We start from the raw sequence: 24,718 nt of genomic DNA on the forward strand, positions 1-24,718 counted from the left end.
CTCTGCTGGGATTCAGTGAAATATCAGCTCTAGCAGAACTGAGACACTGGTTGTGGTTGATGCTCCAAACAGGAAGTGGTTAATTTGTGGTTGCTTCTGACCACAGTAGGTGATGCACCTTGCTGAGGCAGTAGCAACTTCTAGAAGTGCTCATCTGCTGCAAGTACTTAAAAACACAAGTGAATGTGGCACTTATGGACATGGTTAGTGGTGGACTTGGCAGTGCTGGGTTAATAGTTGAGCTTTACGATGTTAGAGGTCTTTTTCAACCAAAACAATTATATGAATTCTACGAATGTCCTCATGGGGCATTCCTTGAACTGCTGAGCCCTGTATCCCAGATGCCAGTCCAGATGTCATATTCTCTTCTTCCATCCCTCCTATAGTTATAATTCTCACCTTCTTTCTTCATGTCTCTTACTATGGTCTTTAAGAGAAACTGAGGTTTTGCCACAGGTAGTGCTATCTTTGCTTTCTGATTTGGCTTTTAGAAGCAGCACTGACAATGCACATGCCTAAATTAGTTGCCCAAAGTCAGGGAAAATATTCTCTGCTGCTTTGGTTTTGTATTGTCTTAGTGCTCACAAAAGTCTTGAATTTTCAGGAGATTGTATGTGAGTTGCAACCATTGTAATGCAAATTACAGATTAAGCCTAAATCAACATGGAGGTAAATAAAATTAATAGGACTATTTCTACCAACACCTATAGTAGGTTGATCTGAGTTAGTAAGATTTCTGAATAAAAGCTTTTCTTTACTATATATTCATGCAGTATTTTGTGAAGTGGGGTCTGGAATCTGTTTTTTACTGTTGCTGCACTAAAAATAGCAGTGATGTAATGTACTTTGCAAATACTGAGTTTCAGTTTGGAACCTAGAGTTGTAGATTCTAACTTTTTCTAGTTTGTAACTGCAATTTCTTACAACTCTACCTGCATATTTGCACAAAGAAAACTCAAATATTTAATTGTTGGGAAAAGTAAAGAGCAAAGAAATGAGGTGATGGAAAATTGGATGGTTCTTAGGAAATAAAGATAGCTTCTATTCAAAATAAATGAAGAAAACCTTCATTTAGTAGTTCATTTGTCTAAAGCATAGAAGATGGAGAGTGGATGGGAAAAAAAAGTGTCTTATTTTCAATGAAACATGAATATGGAATATTTCAAGATAAATCATACTCTGGTCATTATCAGAACCATCAACACTATTTTTTACAGAACAAATATGCAAACAAAGAAAAGATTGCATCTTTTGTACAATACTGATCAGAAAAATAGGGAAAAGAGTAGAGAAAATGTGGAAGACAGACAAAGAGAGAATGAGTAACACGACTTTGTGAATCAGCAAGTATTGGCAGTGCTCCTTAAACTCTTAACCAGCTGGGAAAAGTTGGCTCTGACTGTAAGCTTAGATGCAGAATATTTATATTCTTCAGTATAACAAAACAAAAAAGCAAATATACTAACTAATTGTTTGAACATGAAGGAAATTATAAGATTAACTAATATACATGTAAAATTTTTTATATGCTATACGTCGTACATTACATATTTTACATCTTGTACACAGGGAACAACTGATATCTCCTTCAAAAATGTGAATCTTAATTTCTGATGTTAGATTGTAGTAGGTCTTCCATTATGGTGTAGCTTTCATCTTTCTTCAACAGCTTTTTTTGGGGGGAATGGAAGGATAAATTCATTTGAAAGAGACTAGATGAACAGTAGAAGAGTCTTGAAATGACAATGTTTTTCCCATGCAAACCCAGCAGGAGAACATTCTGCCTCAGAGTTAATTTTGAAAGACTGTTGTTTTTTGTGCTAGTGTGTCTGTGACACAACTTGAGAACTTTTTAAAAGGAAAGTGCTACATGAGAACATTTTGGGATAAAAGCAATGAGATCCAAGACACTTTACTTAATTAAAAGATTGGATCTTAAAAGGCAGGTCAAGATGTTCAGGGATCAACTGCACAATTCTGTCATTCAAGGAGTATAGAAGCTTGATCACAGATGCTTGTAAATATCATTTGTTAGAGACAGAAAAATACTGTACATGCATTATCTCACTCAGCTACCTGCTATGCGACTGTTTCATACAATATTCATTGTACTGTTTTAAAAATATCACTATTTAACTTCCAAGTCTGCCTTTAAAAACAATGTTGAGTAACTGAGATAATATTCTTATGCAAATATGATGCTTTATTCTTAGAATTAGCATGGAATAGATAATGAGAGAAAGGTAATGAGTTGTGATTGTATAGTTGATACTGCATAGACTTTAACAGCTACTGTTGCATGTCTGAGATAGATATCAAATATTTTCTTATGCATCATCAAACATTTCACATGATCCTCTACATAGTCAAAGAAATTTCTATCTATTTCTTTCCAGTCCCTCTGCACCATTAGAGATACAGCTGGATTCTGCTTTTAGGACCTTGCAAAAATCTCTGCGTGTATCAGCAGATATATTTCTCAGACAAGGGAGGTAGAGTGATGACAATTACAGGTCAACCACCTGCGAAAAGACGAGAAAGGAATGAGCCCAAGGGCTCCATTGTTAACCTAGAAACATGAGCATGTATGATGAGTTTGCTGTGTTTTTTGAAATTTAACTCCTTTTGTTGCATGATGATCTCAATGATGAAGTATGTTTTCATACTCAGCAATGGAATTAGTTCCTAGATTATATGTTTTCACCTTGATATGGAAGATTTCAGGTAGGTGACTTTTCTTTAATGTTTATCAGGGGGAAGTATGCTTAGAATTTGTTGTCAAACATGTCATATGCACTACAGAAAATGAATAAACCTCAGTGCTATGTGTCCAGAGACCTGTCTGTTCATTCAGAACTTTACCTGACCTACTTTACAAGGATGGCCACTGTTTCCATTTTTCCGTGCTCAGGTTCTCTGTCTGCAAAATGGGAGTAATTGCACTGATTTGATATCCCCAAATATTATTGTTAAGCATAAACAATTGTTAGTGCAATCTGCTACCAAGACTAGGGTTTTTCAGAAATGGCCACAGGGGACGCTGAGAAAAGAGCACCTAAGCATTCAAGAAGTACCGAAAACTCCGTAACTTTTATTAAGCTGTTGACTGATTTTTGGAGTGTGGTTGCTGACATCCATAGGACACATGTACATGTATAACCACAAGGGAAGGGGAGCGGATTGGCAAGTAAGGGGTGAACAGAGAAATGTGTGTGCTTCTCTAGGCATTGTGAATTGGGAAGCAAAGGGAGAAGAAAATTTAAGTCAAGGGAAAGTAAAGAAAACAAGGAAAGGGTCATTCTGTGACTAGAGCCATATGAAGGTTAGGGTTGTTGGAGAAGAGAGAGAGATTAGGGGAATATCTAGAAAAGGCTTAGAATAGAGAGAAGAGAACTGGAGAGTCACAAGTTAAGAAGAGGCAGATTTATCTGAATGAGGACTCTGTATTATTAAGTTTTTTCTAAAGAGTCTGGCCTTGAAGCAAATTTTGCATAGAAGTACTTACCTACTGCAGGAGGATGTGATCTGGTAATGAAAAAGCAGATGAGGTTCTAGAGTGGATCAAGGAAGTTATCACCATCAGACACTGAAATCCATCAGTCCCACTGCTGCTTTGTGCTGATTATGAACTTGTTAATTAAGTACTTCCATAAGGACCTGTAATTGTGATGAATGCAGAGAAAGGAATACTCAGGGCCTGTTTATTCTAGACTGGTCCCAGGACTGGAGAGTCTGTTATGTGCCAAAAGACTCAGTTGAGTATAGTGGTTACAGGAAAAGGGAATATTATTAGTACCTTAGTACCACACTACTTTCTGTGGTTCTAGGCAGCAGCTACTGCCTTGGGTGGCTCCTTGTTCTTCTTCCTTGGTTCCTTGCTCAGGTCATTTGTGGCCCATCCTGTTTAGGGTATTGATGCAATAAGTGACATTTCTAGGTGGTCCATCCACCACTCTTCTCTGGAATTGAAAAAAGGGCCATACTATGACTCACTTAATGTTAGGAGGCTTTATTGCCACAAATTTTACTAACAACTTCCATATGTGCAGTACATTTATTTGTACAAAAGCTAAATGAGGAGTAGGACAGTGTTGTTATTGGTAGAAGATTGCTGCAATTGTATATCTTTTCTAGTATTTCATGGGAGTCAGTCACAGTGGAATCCAGTCACTAAAAAACTGCTAAAAGCTACTTGAGACAAAACTCTGATGAAATTATAGTAGTTCAAATAGTATCTTAAAAAGGAGAATATTGAGATTCTGGAAGTTACTAGAAGTTATTTCTAGCTAAATGAAATGCTTTTGGTCTCACAAGTATGCATTGGAAAGCAAAAAAGCCAGCAATATTAACCTATTCATTTGTTATACTTTGGATAACTGCAGAGTATTCTTGGAAAAAAAGAGGTTATGTTTAAATGGACCATAGGAACTAATTTGTAACTGAAACACTGATGATATTTTTATGCTTATTAGCTTCTATCATTTAGGAGGAAGATTAAGCTTCCTACAGAACCCATAAACATTTAGTTTGTTGTAACTACAGATTTTAATGGTTGAAAAACAGGCTTATCCATCTGTTGGAGACCAGCAAAACAAATACCTTGAGTTACCTGTATAAGCTGTTTTCTCTGTACACATAGTTCTAAATAAGCGTGCCATGAACAGATAATACTGATCATTTTTTAGACAGGATGTCAAATTTAGGGTAAATGATGCTAAAAAATATTGTAAAATGGTCCCTAGCCTCTGTCAGTGCAATAAAATGATCACAGCAGGTTTTTTTCTCATCAAAGCAGATGGCTTTAATGATTTTTCAAGCCATGCTTAATTCATCTGCAAACAACAGAGATTGGTTTCCAAATGTGTACTGAAAGAGAGAGATGTTACTGTTCATAAATGCTCTGCAAGTTTGTTTTGCCCCATCATTAGTGGCTAATGGTGTTTACTTAAGGTAAAATACTTTTTGTGAACTGCCTTGGAGTTAGTGTTGCAGTTGCAATAAATTACCTGTAAAATGAAATGAGCATCACCTGGTTAATGTAGCTAGTACAATAGGACTGATAGAATATACAGAAGTATATATTTTCTTTTGAATTAAAGTTGCACTATAGAAATGCCTGCCATCTTTTCCAAGTACTTGTTTGTTTTGTACTATAAAACTGCAGGTTTTTGTTTTTTTTCATAATTTTCTATTGTGAGTTTGTTATTGTTGCTGTATTATTCTTTAACACCAAGTAGAGAAAAACACATGGCAAACTCACATATGGGTTCATATTTTAAAAATATCTTTGTTTTTATATAGTGTTAGAAGTTAGACAGAGAACAATTGAAGAACTAGTCTGTATGAGATATCTTACAGGAAGGGAAGCTTTAAAATACACTGAGTAAATAAAAACAATGTTTCCAGCTTCTTTATGTCTTCAGAGGAGGGCATTCAGTTATTCCTAAGATTATACCATTCCTCCATTTACCTAGTGATTGAAATATAACTGGAGAAAAAAAGTTTGTGTTTAATGGATGTATTTCTGAACACCCAAACTTAGGTCTGCAGAGGCTTCCTCACATTAAAAGCCTTGGTTTTATCAATAACGTGTTGCTCTAGGTCATAAAGAAATGGAAAATTTTGTTTCTTTCTATAGATATATACCAAAACTCTAACAAAAAAGAGTTTTCTTTTCCAGAACAGGCATTTATCACTTATAGATGTGAGTAATGTACACATTTAGGCCATAGAAGACTTGTTCTCTTTCTAAACTGATCTTAGTTGAAGTTAAAATATGTCTCATGATTTGTGATTGATGGCTTGCCAGCTAAACCATTTAAAATGTAGCAAGAACAGGCAAAGGTGTTGTGATGACACTGACTATAATAAATAACATGAGATATGTGTTAAGAAAACTGTGAAATTAGATATTGAAGGGCATTGATGCTTGGGGTTGTAGATGTTCTTGATTTCAAACAGGAATTATAAACAAAAGTTGTACTAAATAAATTAAAAGAAAGTTAGATGAAGGTGGTACTCCTGATATGAGCATTATATGTTTCTTCATAGTCTAGGTATTCACGCTCAAGTTCATAAAATGTTGAAATGTGTGTGATTAATATGAACTGTTCACTTCCTTTGTATGTCATATTCTGTGCTCTTCCCCATCACTCCCATTGCAGGTGTTGTAAAAAAACCCATGCTTGCCACATTGTTCAGGTCAAAAAGGGAAATTCAGGGCTGTACATGTACAGATAATTTGGACATGCACAACAGAATTAAGCAGAGGTGAGGAAACCTGACCAAATCAGTATCTACACATAAAAGAATTTGTTGGCCACTCTCATTTCAGTGGGTGGTTACACACAAAGCCTTTTCTGATTTCACAGAGCAAAGTTTTCAAACCTTGGTCTGAAAATTTTCAAACCACGACTTTCAGATTTTTCAGTCCTGAAAAGTTCAGCGGTAAGAGATACACAGGGTTTATGTGCCAGTATAAAATTTTCATTAGGCAGACAATAGAAAAGATATCTTCCAAATAATCTTCTTGTTTCACAGTTAGAAAGAATATTTTTAAATCATTCTTATTTTAAAACCTTGCTGATACAACATTATTCATGCTGTCGGTTGTCTGAGAGGAAGATAGCAAGCCCCTACATGCAAAGTTGTGACATTTTTGAGTCACAGCAATTAGTTCAGTTATCTAACACAATACAAGTGGAAGTGAGAAAGAATGGGCCAGAACAGGAATAATCTTCAACATGTCTTTCAATTCAGAAAGGAGGTCAGGGTTAGAAATATTGCATTCAAGATATCAGAGACAGTGTTAGAGAGCATCATTTAGCAGTGATGTTCATGTCTAGTGCCAGGAAAGCAGCTGGCATCCTACAAGAAATACACTTGAATAGAACATAGTTCAAGACATTCAAGACCTTTCTGAGAGGTGAAAACCTAGATGAAAATGCAGCCTCAGAGTATAAATGGAGGATCTGTCTAGCACTATGCTGTTGACATTCTGTTAAAAAAAAAAAGAAATAACCCACAACAAAACCCACAGTTGGAAGGTGGGAGGAGGGGATTGTATCCTGCTAAACTGTGAGTTTCAGTAATAAGGCTTCACTAAGAAAAGTGCAGCATAACTAAATTTAACATACATTCTAGAAGAGCAATCAAATCATATAGCCAGAGCTTCAGTGAATAATTCATGTGAAACCTGATGAGATAAAAGGACTGACATGAGAGAACACCATAAATAACGTACTGTAAAAAGACTGAAGACCAAAGATCTAGGCTTTCATCAGCAGATATAAGGCAACATTCTTTGGAAATGCTTGTGGTTCTTCACTCAATCTAGTCAACTTGCATTTTCACAGTTTTTAGGTGGGAAACTGAGAAGACAAATTTCCCAGCAGACAAAATTATTACTGCTAACTTGCTACTAAATTCTAATTCTTGACAATTCCCTAATTTTCTCAAATTGACATTTTGCTGAACAGGATAATAAATACAGGATCTTCTTGCCATTCCCAGTGACTGTGAACAGCAGAGTGATCTCTTCTGTTTGGTCTATAATCCACACAACACCTTTAACCACTTCTTGTATTTGGTGTAAAATCAATGCCTCCTTGTCTGAATCACACTGCTTTTCTTGATGTGATCTTCTAGGCTAGAGTAGAGAGATGTAAAGGATGCACCCACTGAAAGACTGAAAATAACTTTTCTGGGAAAAATGAACTTTTTTTGAATATGTTTCTGCTGAAAAAGATTAATGTAAGTGGAGCAACATTTTAAAAATAGTAATAATCCACTACTGTAATGGACCTAGGGCAGTAGCGTAAGTGCTGCATTGGCTAAAAGTCCATCTCTTCCCTCTCATAACTGTGTTGCTCTTACATGGGAGTTTTGGTTGTGGTGATTAAGACAGTGTGTTTTTCAATTTTTTTTTCTGGCCTTTGAAAGAATACATGGGTGACCTTTGTCAGCATCTGCCAAACTGTAGCAGTGACAATCTGCTTTATTGCTTCTGATAAAAAAGGACACCTATGCTAGTGTAGTTTACCCCAAAGCCAAGCTAAAGAAGGTTGTAAAATTTCTTTACATTCTAGATGTGTTATGGTGTGGTGTGAATGCTTGACAAGGTGTAAACCGCTCTCTTCCTCAAATATTTGCCTTAGTCAACATACTTCTGACTACATGTTGGATGGGATGCAGGCATAGTCCCTTTTTTCTTTGTGAACAAATACTGATATGTGGGGAATAACAGAGTGTCTGTAACTCCAACAGGTTCTTTTGGTGTAAGTAATCAGGAGACCAGGACTTGTGGTAGCCCACTGAGAGAGTTTCCATTGATGGGAAAGAGTCAGCTAGAGACCACAGTGAACTGCAAACTATGCAGGTACAGTACACATGCTGGATTGTTCTTGTGTTTAAAGTTAGATATACTTTACTCTGCTTTACGAGACCAAAGCCAAGATGCCAGCACTTTGTAAACCCAAATGGTCTGTAGCATTTAAACTAGACCTAGTCATACTATTTTCAATTAACTTGATTATTCTGTTCAAAAATGCGTATTTTGCACAAAAAAAAAGGCAGAAAAAGAAACAAAAGTACTTCTATCATTACAGTATTGTAACTTATAATCCCTTAACAATCTATTTGTTAGGTTAAATCAAATTAATTTCTTTTTAGTTAAATTTAATATTAAACAGTAGTTTCTGGTTTAGCTTTCTGTGAACAACTGTTCAAAATAACTTGATTTTACATAGCCTGGGTCGTTTAGAGCATTGCCTTGTCCACTTTGGAAAGGGGAATTCCACTTATCCCAGCTGCTTGTTACAGCATTTTTTGGAAACCCAGAAAGAGTGGAATAGTATCACATGGCTCCGTAAGACGGTCAAACCAGACTGACAGTTTCATAGAAGGAAAAATATCTTCCAGCTTCACTTGTATTTGGTATAATGAAATTGTTTGCTGCTGAAATGACCAGAAGCAAATTGCTTCACATTTAGTACCATGATTTTTTTTTTCCACTCTACTGTGTGAGTAGTTCTGTTTCAAGTTGTCACCCCAATTTGAAATCATGATAAACATTAATGTATGGCTATTGCCTATAAAGCATATCTCTCCTCCTACTTAGGTCTCAAAAACTTTTATTCCTGGTCTGTCAGAGACATTGCATCTCAGTGAACATTTTCTAAACCAGTGAAACAGCTTCCCACAGCCCAGTTGGATTGCTGTGGTGGGCCAGTGCTTAGTTCACTGCAATGCAGTGGTAAGCCACAATGTCTCAAGAGATACTGGACGTTCTGGAACGCAAAGCTGAAATTTGTCATTTTAGTCTCCTGTGCATTGCACTTAACAGCTCTACCTGCCCCAAGGAGAAAGGCCAGAAACTAACCTTCGTTAATTATTGGATTCATTCTTCTGGCAGTTCTCTCAGCTGATGCTTCTTTTCTTAATCTATGAAGTTATTTCACAGGCTTTCTATTTAAAATGCATTTAATGTCCCCTACTGGTGGTTTATTCATGGAGTATAATGGTATAAAAATATGTATTAAAAGCAGACGATATTAGTGCTAGATGTACTTCTTGTCTCTGAATTTTATTGAGCAATTGTTTCTCTTGCCTTCAGGCACTGATTCATTACAACACAATCCAAAAAACAACCTTGCATTTCAAATAAGTAACTGAGGTCAGAAATTTGGCACAAAGCTCTTAAACCAACAGTGGAGGAAATTACTTTATTAGAGAGTTAGGCTGATATTTTCAGAGGCAAGAATAACTCCCATTAACATTGTTGGCAATCACGTAGCCTAATCCCAAGCATGTAACTTAGAAAACTTCCCCCTGTGTGGACAAGTGTTCTCAATGAGTTTCTAAATTTATAGAAGCCTCAAAAGCCCATAGTCTCTATATTCTGTTGTTAGAGTCTACAGTCAATTCCCAAAGGTAGGACTCCAGCATAGCAACAAGCAGCATTTTTATTAGGCCAACATTCAGCAAAGTAACATTGTTTATATTATACATTCTTGGTTTTGCACATAATTTTCATGATTCCATTTTAACCCTGTTCCCAATAGATGTCTGAAGTACCATGGCTCTAATCTCTACTGACTAAGAAAACATGCAGTAGATTAAGCAGTGGTAATGGTTACCAAGGGTGGGGTCCCTGCTGCTGAACTGAAAGGACAAGCTCATCATGAGCTGTTTCTGATGTTCAGCTGTTTTACTTCAATATCCTCCAAGAAGGAAAGCTGGCAAGGTCTCTGCTCTGAGAACAAAGTGACAACATAAGAAAAGGCCCAAATCATGATTTTCACAGCCCTAAGGATTCCAGCAAAATGCCTTCTTTGTTAGTATGATCTGTTTTTAACTTTCAAGGACAGCATGTAAATGACTTTTAAAACAACAGCAACATCAGCAAGAAGTTGCCATGACCTATAGGCTTGTGTTATAATATCCATTCTCTATAGCTCAACAGTCTGTCTGAAATCTGGATGCTAGTCAGGCCTGTAGTACGGCCGAAGCAGAAGTTCCTTGTGGAACAATTTTGTTCTTGAGTAATAGAAAGTTGCAAAAGCTGTTAATGTGACAGAAAGAGAAGAAGCTGGAACAAGAATCTAACATCTGGATATACCTTGAAGAAGTTCCTATTTCTCAAAGAGGTGAGGTGCTAATTTCTTTACCTTTTTTGGTATTGTGACTGCTATTAATTCTATTTGGATAAAATTCAGAGCCTCACACTCCTCTCCTTCACAAAGACAGGGCTTTCAAGCTGTCTGCAGAGTCAGGGAAATTAGCAACTCCTTTGCATTTCCCATCTTCTGGTTTTGAGGCCCTAGTCTGTGTACTTTCATATGTAGCTACATTAAGTATAATCGAGAGGCTCCTATAACATTTCTCGTTGCTGGCTTTTTGCTGGCTGACAGCCTCTGAAATCTTCCTGGGAGGATAAATGTAGAAGAGAAACAGTACCGTTTGCAAAATATGTGAATAAATAAATAGGATGCACAGAAGAGTCTTCTAAAATTCTGCGGTTCCTGGTCCTGGTTCAAGCAATAGAGACTATGTGATCCTTGAATGATGGATATGCCAGTATCTAGAAACGTGGTTCCACTCATTTGCATTTTACTATGAAGATGAACGCAAAGACAGTGTTACCAGGAGTGCTCAGGATCCCGTCTTTCTCTGACGAGGTAGAGAGTGCTGCTCACCCAGTCCTTTGGGGGACTGGTAAAACCAGTCCTGAAGCTGTGTGTCCTCTGCTTGGTTGATGTTTTGGGAAGGAAGAAGTGATGGCTACAGTGAGCTGATGAAACCTGACAGGAGCAGATATGGTATGGACAACAGAGGCGACCTGGATGGTGACGTGTAGCAGGGGTGGAGACCTACAGGGCTCAATGCAGCCTTTGAATGAGAGTAGTGGTGTGTGGTTGCTGTTGCTGTCTGGGTTTGGCCAGGATAACAGAAAGTCTATTTGGTCTTGATAGAGTGAAAGACAAATATTTGGAGTGAGATAATATTTGACTGAGAAAGACAAATAGGGTGTGGATGATGAGTTATGTATCAAAGAAGATAGGAAATCTCTGGGCGTCATGCAGGACAGGTGGGTAGGCCAAGGAAAGTGAACAAAAACGCAGTCAACAGCTGACAGGATGGAGAGGATAAAATAGTAGAAGGGAAGAGTGCAAGTGGAAGTCCTTATAGGTAAGGGAATATGAAGATTAAGGAGTTTCCAGTATTTTTAATGAGATTGGGAATAAAAAGGTAATACTTCCTGAGAAAGAAGGCACTGTTGTGGTTGATCAAGCTATTGTCCTGCAAATTATGTAATAAGCAGATAGACGTGACTCCAATAATGCTTTTTACTTTTTGTTTGTTTATTCGTTTGGTCTTTGGGAGAACTTTTTTGTTCCCAAGGAAGCCATTCTGAGAAGAACTTTCACTTTCTTATTCCAAAAAATGTCATTTTTTGAAGACTCTGGGAAATACAGATCCGGTTTTTGATCCACTCATGCTTAGCTTTATCTATGTTGTTCAAGAGAGGAAGTAATATTTTTAGATTAAGAGACCCAGATGCTATTTCTTAATAAAACTTCTGAAATCATGAAATTGTAAATTCTTCATTATTTTGATTGAACAAAGTACAATCATTAATACCTGTACATTGGTACTTAAGAAAGAACCAAACAAAGTCAGTTCTCCAGCACCAAGGTTAGATTAAATATTTGCTATGTATCTGTGGCAAGAAATAACCACTTTAGCTATATTGGTGGCTTTTACCTAATTGTCAATGTACCATTTGGATTTTTAAAAAGTGGAATCTATTAACCCTGTGCTTCAGAGTTACTATGTGTACAAGGAAAGGTGATGCAGAACTCTGGACTTAATGTGTAGCCTTGCTTGTGACAATTTCCCAGCTTCTTCCTGAAAAGCCTAGTCTTTTCCGTATTCATGTCAAAGCTGAAATGTGCAAATTGCTTTGCAGTGGTAATAAATACATTCCTGGTAAAAGGGGAAAAATTAAATTAATTTCCCCTGAAAGCTCAGGTTGTTTAAGAGCAGTTCAGGCCTACACAGTAATTGTCTCAATTCTGCTGTTTTCAGGAAGGTGATCTGAGACCCATGACTCAATCTTTAAGATACGGAATACCTAGGTTTTCAATGATGCTAATTAGAGTGTGTACGGATTCATGAGACATCCCAACAGAATGCCTACAGAGGTCAGATATACAGCTGGAATGAAACAAGATGCTATGAGCACCACATTTGGAAAAAAAGATCAGTATCAGCCTGGGTAATTTTTGCGGAATCAGAATGTCTGAGGTTGGAACGGACCTATGGAGGTCATTTGGCTCAACCCCCCTGCTCAAATGGGACCACCTGGAGCCAGTTGCCCAGGACCGTGTCTAGACAGCTTTTGAATATCTCCAAGAATGGACACTTTTGAGTTTCTAGAAGTGCTCCACCCATTCCCCCTTGAATCTGTTACTGAAGGAGCAGGCTGTACACCAACATGCACAATGCATCACTAAAAACTCGCAAGTGGTCTCAAGAGCTTTGGTTTGAGCCCCATCCCTCAGAGCATTATTTTGCAGTGGTGTACAATCAGCCAAAGTCACAGCTCTGCCTCTCTTCCCCAGCCTTAGAAAGAAAGTGATTTTCTGCTGACTCAGCTCCGTGAACTAGCTCCGCGCCAAGTCACAGAAACAGCAGCATGGGTGAGAAGGAGGGAGATTGAAACTGCATGGCCAGGGGGAGAGATGAGGAGTAGACAGGATTTTTGTAGTTTGTGTTTGAGTATGACTTAACAGTCACAAATATATGACATAAGGTGGAGAATTGAAAAAAAACTATGGAAAAAGATGAAGTAGAGTTTATCCCCCTCATTGGTGAAGAGCTGATTCCTCTCTCAGTCCACAAAGTGCCTCTGTCATCTAAGTATGAAAAATATTAAGGTATCTTTACTGAATTTTAAAAATAGTCAATTGTAATTGCAGAGTAGGGTAGAACACCGTATAAATAACAGTGGTAATCATATTGATAGCTAGATCTTTCCTATCCAAACTTACTGTCTTCTTTGGTTAATACCCTTAGGTTTTTGTTGTAAGAGGTTAAGTATTTTTTTTCAAGTATCATGGACAAATTGAAGCTAAAGTATCTTTTCTCATTCTGTGTCATGCTTAGCTACAAGAGTCAAACTAAGTTACTGCAGTGACTTCTGAAGTAACAAATTACATTACTAATGTAAGTGAGCAAATATAAGAATATAAAAATTAATTAGGTTGAAGAGATTGTTGAATTTTGTATTTCAGCTGCTTTGGATTTTAACAGGAGAGATTTTGGTATCTCTTCCGTAATGCCATGAATATTCCAAATTTTTTTCCTGCCTGTTTTTTCTTTATAGAATTATCATTATTCCAACCACATCACTTTTCAATGTAGAGCCCTACATGGGCAGTGATTTGTGAAGGATTACGTGCAAAGCTTACACTGTAATTGCCTGAAGCGAAAAAAAAAGGAAGAAAATAAAGCTTAAAGGTAGGTAATATATACTGGTAATATCAAATTGATTCTACATGCAGAGTGTCAAGCCTGCTGTGGTTGCAAATAAATATTGTTTCAGTTTCTATATGTCAAAGAACAATAATCCATCTGCAAATGAGGATTTGCTTTAATCTGTGTCTTGTATATGAAGATTTCAGCAAAAAAACCTGATAACTAAAATTTGTAACTTCTATTGTTATTATTATGCTTAAGGGTAAAGGGGCCATTTTAAACTTATGAAACCAATGAAATTTATTATGATTAGCATACCGATAACCCAGCTGTGTTTGCACCCCCCTGTATTACCAGATACTTTATAAATCCTGAGGCTTAAACATCAAAGCTGTTGTTCACTCTGTGCTTGACCAAAGGGACTAGGTGCCACCTTGTTCATACAAGGAAAATAGTTAGAATCACTAAACTAGCCTCTCTAGCTACACTGTTGTAACCCTCAGAAACAGCCTCACTGCAGTGAACTGAAACTGGCAGCACATCAGCTGTGCTCAGTTTCCTGTGGCATTGCTCTAGCTGGAGAAAAAAGCATCACTGTATGCATCATTCCTATAAATATAGGGTCTGTTGGAAATGTAAAAGAGGAGTATGCAGTAAAGCTGGCACATGTAACTGGAAAGCGTATGTGTAGAGGTAATCAGGTGGTTCCAAAAGTGAATGCCATAGGAGGAGTGCAAGATTTGGTCTTATCATCTGTCTATGCAGCACAGTGAAACACTGGTGTGCTGTTTTCTGCTCTTTATCTTCTGGGATGTTTCACTGTCTTTAAGATTGGTGTAACTTCTCTGTCTGGTATTGCAATGTACTGAGCTTCACACACATTTTCAGCCTGTGGGACAATCAGCTTTTTTAATTTTGGTTTTGCGCTTCTTCTTCCCAGTATCCAGACATCATAAGCCTTAGGTAGATCTATCTTAAGCTTCCATAAACAAAATTAATATTTACCTCCTTCCTTGGTTGTGCCAAGGATGAGGAGCAGAGACATTACAAGATTCAGGACTCTCTTACTAGAAGGGTTAAAAGTAAAAACTAACAAGATAGGCTCTAAACTTTCTAAGTGACAGGTACAAGCCTAGCTTTCCTTGGACTCAGCATAAGCCAAAGAGGCAGAGCAGTCATGCTCTAGTCTGCTGCTGTATATTTATGCCTAGATCTGATCTTCTTTATAGCATCAGAGCTCTGTAATAACAACATAGTTTTTGTATTTCTCAATGGCTTTGATAATTTTGCTGACCTGCTAGTCTTCTTGATTAGATCCTCAAGGGTCACCTCACTTTTAATTCATTGAACATTAGATACCCAGATGCAAGCTGGGAACACACAAATAGATCTGAGGACTGAGTGAATGTTTCCTTTGCTGTGCACCCTTCCCTGGCCCTCCTTTTTAGGTGAGCCCTGACTTTCCTTACTTTCTTCACTGTGGTATATGTTTCAGTCGTGAGTTTTCCTCCCCTATTTGTATATTTCAAACAGAAAGCCCTACAGTATTTTAGTGCAAGACTTATTCTGGTGAGCTTCAAATTGATCATAAGGCTGCTTTCCTATTGACTTCACTTAGATTTAGGTCAGGACTAGATGCTTGGATGGGATGCATATTTTAAGGATACAGAGTTATGCAAATTCCTGTATTTTAGTAATGAGAAAGTAGGGGAGGATCCTTTCAGATAGTTACCTGCCTCTTATGAGTGAAGTGAAAGGCGCTGTGTGTTCTGCATGGTGCTGTTCTGGGTACCTGAAAACGCCATGTGGGCTAGGCTGTGGTTTTAGTTTCTGAATATATGTATAAGAAAGTACATCAGGGTAACACTCAACTTCACTTGAAATTGTATCATTTGACATCAGTGCAGGTGTCCAAGGCAAGAGCTCACAGCTTTCATCAGAAAGATTTAAGGATGGCCAGTGTTTTGAAGGAAGCCCTTCAATCCAGAGCTTAATCCCCCTTGTTGGTGTCGCACAGCCTAGGCATGTAACAGTTTGCCTGTGAATTCTGGGTTTTCTTAAAGGAGTGGCCCAAGCCTAAGTGTGCTGTCCAGGCATAGAAAGTCAGGGCAAAGGGAGGGAAGAATGAGTAGCAAGTGAAGAGAGGCAGGTAGCTAATACCTGTAATTCTTTACAGCCATAAGACCCTCTGAAATTTGGAATGAACTTTTAAATATTTCTAAAGCTGTTGGTGTTGCAAACAGGCATTTTTTGCAGTGAAATGGAAGCAAACAACCAAATCAAGTAACTCTTTTGTTTCTAAACATTCAGATCTTGCTTGGCAGGTCTGAACTTTTGACAACCTAAGGACTAAAGTTTCTCATGTGGAATCCCATGATCCTTTTCCAAAGAATAGACTTGAGATTGAAAAAAAGAAGAAAACAAATTAAAAAAACGCAGAAAATAAAAGGAGAAAGATGAAAGCAAACCTAAAAAATCTTTCTTTCTTCTATTATCTCTCTCTTTCTCTCTCTCCTCTCTTTCTGCTTTCTTGCTCCACCACTTGACTATATCATACTGTGTTGCTGGTTGCTGAGGTGCTGCTTCACCTTCTGCAATGTTGCTTGATCTTTGATTTCCTGTGAAGCACAATGAATCTTACATTAGAGTGTGCAGAGTCAGGTGGTGCACCATCTGTTCCCAAGCTCTGAAAACACTGAGTAACAGAGAGCAACAGAAAGCAACAGCTACACCAGTTTCATCAGAATATTCATATTCACACAGTAACAAAAAACCAGATGACTCTACTTTCGAGCAGAAAAAAGCATTTAGTTTTCCAAGTTACCTATTAAATCTAACGTGTTGGGCTGGTTTTCTTTCATTTTGTTAAAATATGCTTAATAGTCTTTAATATGGCTCAGTCATAAAATATGTTAACCAATTCATACTGCTTAAGTGATTTGGTGTTATGGAGACCATGTGACATGGACTGCAAGTAGTTTTAATTCAACTGTATTTAAGAACATTTGTGCATGCAGTGACCAAACAACTGCTGGAAGACTATGGTAATAACATAGTGAAGAGCAGATAATGCAGAAAATTGGTAATTCCCTAGCCACCAACATATGATAATACTTTTTTCTTTTAGTGTTCATTAACACTGTTGAGAAACATTATGTATACCTGACTTAGCCTTAGCAATCTCTGTGCTACCCTACTAAATATTGATTATGAATCATAGGTTACAACTATTTTAATTATATGTTTTCATAACTGCATTTTAATCAGACAAAAGAGAAATACCTTGAGTGCCTTAGAACATGATTATTACTTGAGAGTAAATCAGCTATAATCAAAGTTGCTAAGACAAATACTTCTAATTCTTTAATGTTCCTCTCCCTATTAATGCTAGAACAGCTTAAGTCAGATTTACAGGAGCCCAAAATTGCTTGAACTACTTTGCTAAACATTGTGCTTATTATAGAAGAAACTAGAAGAAAGATTTATCACATTTTTAGAAACCATTTAAAAAGCTTCATTGATCTTCCTGCACTTTAACTTTCCGACACTCTTGTTTTGAAGCACTATATTACAAGAAGAATATAAATGTTCAAAAATAAAATTGCTTCTGCCAAAAAATGAGGAAGTCAGGGAAGAAAGAAACACTGTTTTGTTTAGCACTGGTATATCAGTACCCTCTCTAATGCCTTCCGTCCCTCAATATACAACACTGAAAATAAATTGCATCTCATGGCTAGGGTTGCCTATTCCCACTTGTGCTCATGATTTGTTGAATGATCTTGAGAATTTGCTGTGTGCTATAGTTCATCCAGACATGAGTAGGGACAATGATGATTGTATACATAATGATTTTGTATATGCAGGAACTTTGACTCAGAAATGTTCACATATTTTACAACCACCCAATTATCTGACTTCATAATTATCTTGAGGGATTACATATGTCTAGCTGGCAATGGCATATAGTGTTGTATAATCATATAATGCAAAATGTATACTAATATTTGTATTATTTTACATATGTGCATATGTGCTATATGGATTATATATAATGTCTGTAAATGTAGCTATACAGATAGACAATTATACAACCCCCCCATGATATGCAGCAAGATTACTGCCTGGTTGTAAAACATTTGAAGATATCTGCATCAAAGATATTGTACTACCACAAAGTGAAAAAACCCCTCCTACCTTAAAAAAATGCTGAGCCCCTCACTGTTGCAAACAGGGCAATGGGGAACAAAAAGTCAGATAACTTAAAAAAGCTGACACAAACATATTCTGTGGCTTGGCAAATATTGGTAGAAGAATTGATTTTGCATTGTCTGAGTCTGGAATGGCTGATGTTGAGATCAAGCTGCTAGTCTGCAGAGGAGCTAAGGCTTTTGGCAGATAGGAATAAACACAGCATATGCAAGTAAAATGCAGGACAAAAAAACCCCAACCCAAAACCAGTTAAATTAGAGATGACTTCTGATTTTCAGCCTGGGCAGTGCTCAGTGACCAGCTGGCTCAGGCCTATGCTTCATGGCTAATTGGGATGATCAATTAAAATATTTCTCATTGCTTAATGTGCAAGTATGTCCTAGATCAATGAGGCTTAGAAGTCCTATAATCAGATGTCCTAAGATTTTAACCTTTAATAATTGAGCTGTAATAGACGCTTCCTCCTCATTCCTCTTGAAGCCTTCAGGAACATCTGTCAGTTTATTCTTTGCCTGTTAATTGTTCATTTGAATGTAAGAGAGTGAATGTAAGAGAGTCTGACCCTGCAGTTGCTAACCTAACGAGCAATATTTCCACTGAACTCAATGGATTTGTCTGCACTGTTGCTGCCTGGGGGTTGGTCATCTTTGAACCTATATAAACACATGGGTGTCGTATATGCTGGAAACAAGCAAACAGCCAGACAGAGATTAGTTGTTAGCAAGATAGTAGATTCACTGGTTCTACAGCCTGTGCAGCAATGTTTGTGGACATAAAGCACTGTGTAGACAAAACTGAGTTACCTCTAGAGAAGGAATTAGGATCAGTCCAGCTGCAACACTGAAATTATTTTCCAGCATTGGAACAGGCTGCCCGGGGAAGTGGCTGAGTCACCAACCCTGGAGGCATTTAAAAGATGTGTAGATGTGGCACTTGAGGACCTGGGTTAGTGGTGGACTTGGCAGTGCTGGGTTAGTAAACTTGATGACCTTAGAGGTCTTTTCCAACTAAAATGATTCTGTGATTCTATCTGCAAGTTACATCCTGGATAATTTATTTTGCTCTGAAAAGTAAATGTGGGATGTCTACCTAATTTGGCTTCTCCTTCAGAAGCAAGGAAAAACAGCCTCTGGTCTAAAAACAGGCTAATGTAGCAGAGTTTGATCCATTAATTTGTCCATGTTCCCACTGGAGGTCTGTGTCAGAACTAGAAATCAGAGGCAAATATTGCTGTATCAAGATGATTGGAGCCTTATTCCTGTTCTTCTTACGTAATGACAGCTTTAGCCTGGCAGAGGATCTTTGTTGTGGGTTAAGAAATGGACACCAACAGCACCCCCCAAGCTCCCCAGTCACGTATTTGTGCATGTAAGTTCACCAAACAGCATCCGTCCCAGTCAGCTGGACCAAGTTCTGGACTGATCCTCCTGGGACTCTTTTTAGATATGAGATGTATTTCCTGAACAACACGGTGATGACTAGAAGAGGTAAAGTTTTCTAAGAGCTAGTCTCACAAACAATCAATTTAAGGTTAACTGACCTGGTTATTATGTTTTTCTCTCAAAGTGAGAGTAGAAGGTGTGTGTGAAGCTGAACAGGAATCTGTAAGAGCAAAAGGTAGTCCTGAGGGTAGAAAAGAGTTTATTCTTAAGTTCCCTCAAGGTACTGTGGGATGTCAGCTTCTGTTCAGGAATCCCTGGGGTTGTATCATGTCAGCAATTGTTATGGACTAATCTGAACTCTGGTGCAGATGCCTCTGGGGTGGAACTATGTACAAACACCATCCAATTGCCAGGGTAATGGCACTGAAGGCAGCAGTGAATATATTCTCTAGGAAGAACATGGACAGAGTAGGGAGGGGCAGCTGGAATGGTGTGAGATTGGACTTGATGTATATATCTCTTTGGATTTAAAACTTCAGCCATATAATCTTTTTCTCTGTTGATTATTAAAATTTCATTATGTACTGCAAAAGAAGCTTAGATTAAAATTAATGCTGACCCATTGACTTGAATAGATGATGGCTCTAAATTTCAGGGAGCTGAATTTGCCTATGTTCACATTTCCTTCAATTACAATGACAGCAGTTTTAATTTAGACTAATATTATCTGGTACATATTTATCTTTCTGCTGCCAACTAGGATCTCCATGGAGAACCTGAAAGATTGTGACATAATTAGTGGAGACAATTTCCAAAATGCCAGAAGTGAGTAAAGTTGCAGGCAATCCCCTCTTGAATTTACCTGCCAATATTTTTTCTAAAATATGTTATGATTCTCATTTGTTTAATATTTATGAAAAACTACAAAGTACTTTCCAGTAGTTATGTTCTGCATTAATCACATTTTTACTATTATACCAGTTTATGATTCCATTAATTAATTATAATTAATTAATAATATAAATAATGTTTACATTTATTAATTCTTAAGTATACTAATGAATTAAAGGCAATTTATTAAAGAAAGTGGAAGTGAAATATTTTGAGGACCAGCTGCCTCTTTAATTTACTGTAAAAATTTGCAATGATGGTTGCAACCTGTACTTGTCCCACAGAAGAAAAGCTGTCATGTAACTGATTTCAGAGGGTTGCCTGACACAAAACGCTAGCAATCTCATCATGGACCAGGCTCTAAGCCCCAGCCGAAATTTCACCAGACTGGATATGTTCTGTCTGAAACATCAAAATATTACTGCATCACAGGTAAATGGATATTTTTTATTCGGCCTTCGGCAAGGATCAATCCTGCTCAATAAGAGATTTCTGAATGCAGCAATTCATTTTAGGATCTATGCACTAATAACTAATATAAACATAGGCTGACAACTGGCTTCTCACTGACAAGAACAGTAAAAACAATTCTACTCCTTTTGGCCACATTGAGTCAAAAGTTCAATATCACCCTCGTATTTTGGAAGGTAAAATCACATCAACTGTTCATTCTGCTATAAATTACTCCTTAAAAATTTTAACCTCATTTTGTGCTCTACCCCATATACTTAAGAACAGTGCATCTAGATTCAAGCTCAGTTGTGAATATATCTTGACTTATTTGTCAAGATATATTTCCTTTATCCAAAGCTAATAACAAGTTTAATTTGCATCAGCTGCAGACAGTATGTGCAAAGTTGACACTGAGATTTTGCCTTTTTTGACTGAAATGAGGAAGGAGAGGAAAAAAACCCAACAGCTGATTTTAGAAAAATTCTAATTGGATGGTGTTCATTTTGCAGAAGAAAATTCTTGCTCCATTTTAACACAGTTTATTTTCTTTTTTGACATGCTATATAATCTTCTGAGAAGACAGAGCATGTCTTGAAATTGTTATACTGTGTTGTTGGGGGTTGAGTTAGAGCAGTAATGTGCAGTATGTTGTCAATGCCTAATAACTCCTCAGCTAAGTCTGTTCTTATGCCTTCAGACACAGGTGGTAGATTACCCACCAGCAAGAAGTCTCCTGTATGAGGTAACATGCTTTGACACTTTAAGTGGCTATAGATGAGTTGGGCTATCTGAACCTAGTCTGATTTTATTCAGTGCTTATTTTACTTGAACAGTAAATGTGGTTTCTGCCCTCCCCTCCCCACCCCCCACCCCCCCCATTAAAATATACAGATGTCTTTTGGCCCTTGTATAAGTTTGTTAGTGATGTTTGACAAATAACTCATTTTCACAGTACTTGATGGATTTATTTCAAAGGTTCAGGAATGTGAACTAGCACTTGTGCTGGATCTGAAAGACAAGGACAAAATTATTTTTTCATCATTTGTTAAAAAATACAAAAATATTTTAGATCAGGGTAAATGATAATTGTGTAACATAATTATTTTCTTGAACATGAGTGTAATTTGGAGTTCAAAGAGAGGAGTGTAGACTCTCTGTTCCTCTATACCTATGAGCAGCTGAACTGTATGTAAGGTAGTTATGTAGGGAAATGACAGACTCTTTGCAATTAGGACCCATGGAATAACAAAAGGAAAAGTATTGAACAAACTTTCCAGCTTGACAGTGGTTCTGTAAATTTGCCCACTGGTTTTCAGAAATACTGACATTACTCAGGTTTCCTTATAAGTGGGAGGACCCAAGAGTCCTATATATTTCTGTTTATATATAAACCAGACATAATGTAGGACTTAACAGCACTTTTTCCTAGATTTTGTGTGGCCGCTAAAGCAAGTTGTTTGGAAGTTAAACTGTTTATTCAGCTCTTGACATCTCTGTATGTGATGACCACCATCACCAAAAGAAAACACCCTTCCTCTCAAACACAGGTAAACTAATACCATTTTTCTACTCATCCTTGTGTGGCATGCCATACCTTACAGATCTGCAAGAAAGTACTTTTTTATGTGAAAAACTATGCAGAGGTTACAACAGATGTCAGAATGGAAGCCTCCTAAGAAGTTTGCATCATGGGGCACAAACCTACCAAGAATCACAGAAAGGGCAATGCATGGCAAAAGTTAATAGTGTCTGAGAAAACAGTGCTGGATTTTTCAGAAGTAGTGTATTGTTACAGGTCAATACTCCCTAAATTCATAAGCTCTTAACATCTCCACTTGTGCTGCTTTACTCTGCCCAATGATCTATATTTTGTTCTTTGTAGACTGTCTTTAATTGGAAAATTGTTTAATAAATCCTCACATTTTATCTCATCAAAGACAGACATAGCGTGTGTAAATATTCATTACCACTTCATGTTTAAAACCACTTTGATAAATTAACTTCATAACCTTTAGAGAACAGGAAGAGACAGGAAGCCTGGATGTAACTGAGATGGTGCATAAAAAAATGGAATAAAAAAAAGTAACTCAACACAGTCATTTGCAAATGTGTTTAGAAAGATTTTGATTGTGTCTATTAGTCAAAAGGAGATTCACATGAGCTCTCTTAGAGTAGAAGATGAATTATCTTCTTGAGCTGCCAATCTCACTCTCCTGTCTGTAGATGTAGTTTCAGCCAGTCTTAATATAACTTAAAGGTCACTGTGAATCTAAATCTTGTGGATACTTAATAACTACAAACAATGTAATACTGTAGGATGTCTTAGTCCAAATTTTACAACAGTCTGGTCTCATGTAAAATGATGTTACAACAATTTTTTAAACTTCTTTCTTCAATCCTTTAAAGTATTTGTCCTTTTTCTGTATCTTTTTCCACATTTTTTATGTAGGGGCTGAACTGCTTGTCTTCATGATTTCTCCAGACCCTGCCTCCACCCTTAATATCCCCCTATTCACACCTGAGTCTTCACTATTCACTTTGTGTATCTTCAGTCACCTCTGAACTTTCTCTCCCCCTGCTCTACATCCTGGGGAAAAGTTTCCTGTTACTATGTACACAACTACTTTATCGTATCTTTTCATTCCCTGCTTAAAACCCTCTTCTTTGGGGCCATAAATATTAGTGAGCAGCTGACAGCAATTATGATGTGCATGTGCTTTGACCCCTATCAAGATGAGTGACCAATATCCTCTAATATTTTTCCCTTGTATTCCCCCATATGTCTGTATCTCTTGCCTCTTACCATACTTTAGGCACATCTCCATAATATTTATGGTGCTAGCTGCAGAATAGAGAAAAAATATCTGAAATATCTTTAAATGAAATTATTTTATCATGTGCAGTAGTCTCCTGTACAGTATAGACATATCCTTAAATTGTAATCTTGCTGAAGCAGAGCCTGCTTTTTTGGCAGGAGTAGCATAATTTCAGCTCGTAAATAGATCTCATAAGTACCAAGGCAATGCAAATAATTACTAATAATGCCAACGAAAAACCGTCCTGTAACCAGACAAGCTGATTAGCAGATGAAGCAAAAGTAGAGGTCCTGTCTGCATGAAGTGTTGAGAAACAAGCAAATAAAATATCCTATATCACTTTGTACCAGCCCTCTTCAAGGTTTGCTTGTGCTAATACTTAACAGCATATGCACATCATGCAATTTCTTCTGCTTTAATTAGAGATCTGTGAGGAGTGAATTCTCTAGAGATAAAATTTCTGCTTATCCTATCCACTAATTATCTGCTTTTTCTTTGAAAAACATATTTGATATTAGAATCTACTACTCTTGAGTAGGGAAAAAAGTTACTCTGACCTTTGATGTGACATAATGCATAGTGAATGAATATAGAGAATATGATGAAATGTAGTTAGATCAGTCTTTGGAGGAGTTAATATACAGCACATAAAAAGAATTATATGAGGAATCTTGAGAGATTGCTACCTTTTTTGCTAGCTTATTTTTTTTAAGTAGTAGTATCCATTTAATTTCAAAACACTAGATTCTGTTATTCTGTTTATTGCTGAAAAAAATTGCCAACTGTTTTACAGTAGAGCAGGGCGTTGTGCTTCCTTTCTATTTCAACATTGTACAAGAAATATTTCAGATGCTGATGTATCCTAAAAGAACTCTTACATAAGTTAAGAAGGCTGAAAGGCAAAAATAATTTTGGCAAAAGTAAAAAGAATGGTCAATATTAGAAAGAAGATGGTACTGGCACATTAACAATTATTAACAGCAGTTA

The 24,718-nt window shown here is 37.1% G+C and overlaps 1 long non-coding RNA gene across 9 annotated transcripts in view; it reads right to left on the minus strand.

The window, feature by feature from the left end:
* Positions 1-24,718, minus strand: part of LOC109144527 — a 271,701-nt gene that overhangs the window by 36,637 nt on the left and 210,346 nt on the right. For all 9 annotated transcript variants that reach the window (XR_005604588.1, XR_005604587.1, XR_005604591.1 and 6 more), the window contains 3 exons: positions 16,449-16,598; positions 3,797-3,959; positions 3,506-3,657 (listed from right to left, as the gene is read on the minus strand). This is a non-coding gene — a long non-coding RNA (uncharacterized LOC109144527). The remainder of the gene's footprint in view (positions 1-3,505; positions 3,658-3,796; positions 3,960-16,448; positions 16,599-24,718) is intronic.

This window comes from Corvus cornix, chromosome 2 (assembly GCF_000738735.6).
Source record: "Corvus cornix cornix isolate S_Up_H32 chromosome 2, ASM73873v5, whole genome shotgun sequence".
Taxonomy (NCBI): Eukaryota; Metazoa; Chordata; class Aves; order Passeriformes; family Corvidae; genus Corvus; species Corvus cornix.